This window comes from Tupaia chinensis, unplaced genomic scaffold, assembly GCF_000334495.1.
Source record: "Tupaia chinensis unplaced genomic scaffold, TupChi_1.0 Scaffold000070_1, whole genome shotgun sequence".
Classification (NCBI taxonomy): Eukaryota; Metazoa; Chordata; class Mammalia; order Scandentia; family Tupaiidae; genus Tupaia; species Tupaia belangeri.
Genome location: NW_006159530.1, coordinates 1,832,059 through 1,838,723, shown reverse-complemented (window position 1 = coordinate 1,838,723; position 6,665 = coordinate 1,832,059).

The following is a 6,665-nucleotide window of genomic DNA, read 5'->3' as shown; positions in this document are numbered from 1 at the left end:
CTGCTAACCACAAGATGGCTGCTGTGCCGCATCAACTGATGGTCAACTCTGCTTGCCAGAACCGCCTTCCTGAAACTGTATTCCATGGAGACTCACCTACAGTTGCGGAACTGCACGAGACCCACACTTGATCCAACCTTGAATGGAATCTATTTTCCCTATTGTTAAAAACTTTGGACTCGTGACCCCTCTCCCTCTACTCGCAGGTATCGCATTTTCAATGACCCCTCTGGAGGATAGCTGTCTATAGCAGAGATAGAGTAATTGGGAGAGGGGGAAAGGGCTGAGGGTCAAACATAGGATAAAAAACATATTTATATGTATGAAAGTAGAAATGGAACAGTATTGGTGACGACATGCTTGATTAAGACACTATGTAGTTTATCCTAGATGGGAAACTACACTTGGTGTGTTGTGATGATACTCAGGGAATGAGTGTTAGGCAATATAATTTAATATAAAAAAAGTAATAAGCAGGAGGAAAAAAAAATGCACATTTGATGACTGAAGAGAGTTGTATGGACACAACTGGGGTCTACTTTATAATATGTTCATTCTACTCCCTGGGGTTTATGCCTAGGATCAGATTTGGATACATGTGTAAGGATATGTCAGCTGTGCTAGCTAGTGGATATACTTAGACTAATTGAGTTCATTGGTAGAACAATTGAATGGGGGGGGTGGAAGGCATTGAGGGCAATCATGAATGTTAGGGACAATGGAGGAGGAAGATGGGACATGGCAGAGGGTGGGGATGGGGAACCTAGGATGGCAAAACAAAGGGCAAGGTATGCAGGACACAAAAATTGGGAAATCATCTGCTGAGAACATATATGTTGATGTGCTTGATTGAGCCAATGCACAGTGTATTTTGGATGGAAAATTCATATGTGTGTTGTGATGAGAAAAAAAAATTATAATAAAAAACAAAGTATAAAAAAAAAAAGGAGAGAGAAGAGGATAAAGACAGCAGTGAACAATAGAGAGGCAGGATGTTAATGAGAAATAGATATGGTTTATTACCTGTTGATGATGACATGTATAGTATTCTCAACTGAACCGGTCTGGGAAGTATTTCATGATGGGTGAAGTCTTTTTAATAAGCAAAATGAGAAATAGTGATTGACTGTTTAAAAAAATTATAATAATAATTATTGGGAAAAGCATGGAAAAGATATTGAATGATAAAGCGGGGAGATTGATATCTCTGTATTGACTGACATGCATGGCATTCCCTTTTGAAAAAACAATGGAAGTCAATATAAAGTTATATGTAATCTAGTGTAATAGAAAGAAGATTATGATGATAATAAAATAAAATTAAAAAAAAAAAAGATTCTGGTGTTTCAAAGTGGAAATCCTCTCATTCCTGAACCTCCTGAGTCTTCTGGGTCCTTCTCTCTACAATTCTGCTGTCTTCTCTTGTATCTTTCCCATTAGTGTCTCTGCCCGCCCCATCCTACATCTCATGCTTCAGGGAATTTCAAAGCCTGACCCCAAACTCTTGTGTCTCTGCATTCTGCCACCCCAGGAAGCAGTTGAGGCAATCTATTTGGGCCAACAGTTGCTAAGTGTAAAATCAGGAAAGGCTGGATTTGGGCGTAGGCTAAGGGTGTGTGGTCAATGGCTAAGGGTGTGTTGGTGTTGGAATGGTGAGTGTGATGGAGTAAGGTGAAGTGGACCGAGAAGAGCAGCAGGTGTTTTGACTTAAATACAGCCCTCCATCTTCCTAATTCATCTAAAATATTAATATGCTTTGGTCCAAGGTCCAAACAGACTAATTTGCCTGTTCCTCAACAACTAAACAAGGCTTCAAGTTCACTTGTAGAATAATAATTCTGGTATTACCATATTAAAGGTAATGTTGACTTTTTCTCTTTGTTTTAATTACAAATAATCCCACAAGAAATGAGATAGCTTTGCTTATTTCAGCACAGTTAGATGTGAAGGAACCTCTTGACCACAGCAGTTACAGAATTCCAGAATGAGTGACAAAAGGCAGGAGAATCCCTGACTCTGGGGCTTTTTAAAAAGTGAACAATATTAAGAAATGGGTCAGATTTCTCATGGGCAATCTCTTTGGAAAAAAATAATCCAAAAGACTGTAGTCTTAGTCCCTTGGGCTGCTTTAACAAAACCTCATAGACTGAGTGTTTTATAAATAATAAAAGCTTATTTCTCACAGTTCTGGAGACTGGGAAGTCCTAGATCAAGGTGTCCCTGGTAGGCTCAATGTCTGATGAAGGCCCATTCCCTGATTTATGGGCAGCCTACTTATTTTTATATCCTCACACAGCAGAAGAGGCAAGGGGGCTCTTAGGATTTTTTTTTTATAAGAACACTTTCCCACTCAGGAGGGCTCCACTATCGCAATCTAATCATTTTCAAAAGTCTCCACCTCCCAGTTCCCCATCACAGTGTGTAGGTTTCAACATAAGAATTTTGGGAGGACATAAACATTCAGTCTATGGCACCTCTGAACTGCCCCTATTCAAAAGATGAGGAAAATTAGGATAAGATGGAAGTGAAAGGGACAGACATAGCAGAGAAGAGTCTAAAATAGATATATTCATCTTCTGGATGGGGGAGACACTGATAGGTGCTCTGCCCTGGTTGAACCATTGTTGGCCATGTGGCAGTCCAGCACCTTAACCACCCTACCACCTGCCAGCGCAGCAGGCTTCTTTTTTAATGGAAGAAAAGCTGAATGGAGCTTTGAAGCCAAGGAAATCTTTAATGTGCTTATTTCAGGGACGACAACATAAAAACAAGGGTGCTAACCAGTTTTCTGTACAGTAGTTGAGTACAGAGCTGCACTTGGATGCTGTCTGGGGAGGCCTATGGGTTTTGGTGGGGGTGGGCATGGCCCTCCTCTCTGATGCTGTTGCGCCTCATTCTTGTAAGATAGCTTCTGGAAGGTTCACAAGTGCCATTGGTGGGTAACCTCCCCACTTCCTTTCTCTCCAGCAGGTGGTGCAGTAAGATTCAACATGGGTTGGAAATTTTTCAGTTCTTCTAAAGACTGGTTTTGAGAGAAGAGCCTCTGAAACCCATCTCCTAAGCATGAGAAGAGAATTCGTGGGAAACATTGGGCATAGAATGGGCAAGAAGGGCTGGTCAAGTGAAAACTGCTGAGACAAATGGGGTGTGCACGATAGGGAAGGTAGGGTTCCCGTAGTCTGAAGAGAAGCAACCTTTTATTAAAAAGCTTTTCTCCTCAAAGACCAGACAGAAGCACTTAAAAATGGTAATTGGTTGATTACATCACAAGTGAATTCACTGTTTTCCTTATACTTTTTTCCATTTTCCAAAGTTACTATAATAAGCAAATCTTGATTTCATCCCTGACAAATATTAAACATTGTTATAAAAAAAAAATCTTTAAGGGGCCAGATGGTGGCACAGCAGTAATGCAACTAAAACCTAAGGGAAAGGTCCTGGGTTCATGTTCTGGGACCACCCTGAGCATACCACGTACATGCGTGTTTGTGATCCAGGGTGGCAGAGGCTGGACCTGGATCACAGCATGATGGCCCTGTCAGTAAGGTCTCTCTCTCTCTCTCTCTCTCTCTCTCTCTCTCTCTCTTTTTCTCTCTATATAAGTGGATACATTTAAAAAATAAGAAGTCCTGGGGCCAGTGGGTGGCATGGTGGCTGGGGTGCTGGACTGCAATCCAAGCCCTGGACCCGGTGACTTGAAAGCAGTACCAGGCATGGTGTGTGTATGTGCCCAGAGTCCTGAGAGGAGAATGGAGAATGGATTGAGGCATGACCATTTCCCCCTGGGGTTAATTTCTCACTTATCCTCTCTCTGTCTCTCTCCAGTGAGTGTACATGCCCTGTAGCAAGGACCTAGCAGGAAAATAAAAAGAAATCCTTTATATTAATATTTCTTTAATTTCAAAATTATAATGATTTTGTTTCTGCTTTCGAAAGTTGATGGTGATGAAAATTTTATCTTTATTTGTTGATGGGGATCTTGGAGATCATGATGCTAACTGCTATGAATATAATTGTTTATGACACGATGCTTGAAAGAGATGTAGAACATGAGCCTTTATACATCAGTGTCACAACTAGATGTTCCTATGTCAAATGTCTATTCTGGGTTAAAGAAGTTTTATTTCTCAAGCAAATTAAATTATAGGCAGGCTTTATTTATTCAAGCACTGTGTATCATTACGATATGCCAAATGAATTTTCCTATCCTGAATACACTACATATTGGTTCAGTCAAAGATTTCACCATACATATTACCATCAACAGATCATTTTCCATTTTTTATCATTTAATATTGGAAGGTTTTAATCAATGAGGTAACATAAAAGTCAATCTGATAGTTGAAGGAGACACCAAAGTAGAGAAATCCATTACCACGGTTTTGACATATGGACTCCGAAGGATGACGGAAGTCAATGTTAAGGAAGAAACAGAAGCTAACGATATTGTAACAAGGCAATTAAGAGGACTTACAGGAGGTAAGCACATCAAAGGAAAACGAGCAATTGGTTCAGATGATAAGCCCTAAAGAATCTGGAAACATCAGGGTATCAGCAATAGAAAACAAATCACATGGTGAAGATAATACATTAAGATATGTAACAAGATACTTTAAAATTAAGATACGTAACATGTTACTGAAAACTTTACAATGAATTAATAGGATATGTTTGCTAATCAAAACAGTGTAACTCCTAGTACTGAATACAGTAAAAGTTCACATAACAGTAAAGTTTAATGAGAAAATTATGTATGTGTTGGGACCAGCAGTTGGCATAATGGTTATGTCACTGGACTCCCGTGTAGTTAATCATGGTTCGAGTCCCGGACCCAGTGGCTTACACTTATGCCGGGCACATGTGCATGCGTGCTCAAGATCCCGAGAGGAGAATGGAGGTGAAGGGATTGTGGCGTGGCCATCACCCCTTCGCTTTCTGTGATTTCTTGCTTTCTGTCTCTGTCTCTCTCTCTCTGTCTCTCTAGTGAGCTCACGTTCCCTATAGCCAAAAAATCCTCTTCAAAAAAAAGAAAGAAAAAAGAAAGAAAGAAAGAAAGAAAAAAGAAAATTATGTATGTGTAAAAATTGGAACTAAACTGATCTAAAAGAAAGGGTTCCACGGGATTTCTTCAAAAGTTGCTGTTACAAGATAAATTATGTGGCCTCCAAGAAGACATGCTGAAGCTTTATTCTCTGCTGCCTGTTAGTGTGATCTTAATTAGAAATTTAAGAGGTCTTGGAAAAGTTCATGAAAAATGCACACTATTGGGAACCAGCAGTTAGCATAATGGCTATGTCGCTGGACTCCCACGTAGTCGACCGCGGTTCGTGTCCTGGACCCGGTGGCTTAAACTCACGCCGGGTGCGTGTGCGTGCGTGCCCAAGATCCCGAGAGGAGAATGGAGGAGAAGGGATTGCGGCGTGACCATCCCCCCTGGGGGGTGATTTCTCGCTTTCTGTCTCTATGTCTCTCTCTGTCTGTCTGGCGAGCACACGCACCCTACAGTAAAAATCTCTCCAAAAAAAAAAAAAAACAAGAAAACAAAACCTATGGGTGAATTTGAAAAAAAATTTTGCACCAAAATAAACTCATACTTTAATTTTATTTTTTCTTAACTTTTTAAAGTTCTCATTGAATCATTTGCAAATGAAATCAAGTTGAGTGTATAATAAATTACCATGACCCTACTTGAATGACTGATATCCTTATGAGACCCAGAAACATACAGAGAGAAGTCCAAAAAAGATGGAGGCAGAGACTGAGATAAGCTGCTACAAGGTAGAGAGTAGAGCTATCAGAAGCTGGAAGAGGAAAGGAAGAATCCACCTCATTCTCCAGAGAGAATGTGGCCCTGCCAACAACCTGTTTTGAAATGCCTGGCCTCCAGAACTGTAAGACAATAAATTCTGTTGTTATATGTCACCCAGTTTGTGGTATTTAATCATGGTCTTCCTAGAAAACTAACACGGACCCTCTTCAGACCTCAGACCAGGGGAAAAGAGGTAGACGTGCAGATGTTTATAGGCGGGATGGGTATTACAGGTCTATACCACTATGGAGATTCAGGTACTGTATAAAATCATCCATTAAACAGATGGAGAGATTAGGAGTGTGTTAGTTCAGTAACCCTGTGTACTTTTTCTCTGATAATGATGGTCACTGCTGTTATCTGACCATGTTGTGACAGAAGGGCAAACCCTTCTTACCGGAATGAAACAGGCCTATTCAGCCTGCTTTCCCGGCACACCCCACCTCTACAGGAGAGACAACGCTACCTGGGCACCTCATGGCATTTTCCTCTTGTAAAGGGGACTGGTTTTCAGAAAGCTCACAAGCTCACAAAATACTAATTTCAGTATAAAATAGGAAGACGAGGCTCAAAAAGCCCATGTATATCAAGAATGAGCCAGAAAAATCTCATTTTCTATGCTATAATGATGTACAGTGAATGAATGTAAATAAATAAATAAAAATAAATTAATTTAAAAAAAAAGAATGAGCCAAGTGGGAGTCAAATGGTGACACAGTGGTAAGACAACTGGATATACATGGGAAGAGTCCTGGGTTGACATCTCGGGACCTCCCTGAGCACACTGCAGGTGCGTGCCTATTATCTGGGCTAGGTAGAAGGGGGGCACTGATCATGGCATGAAGACTCTCCATGC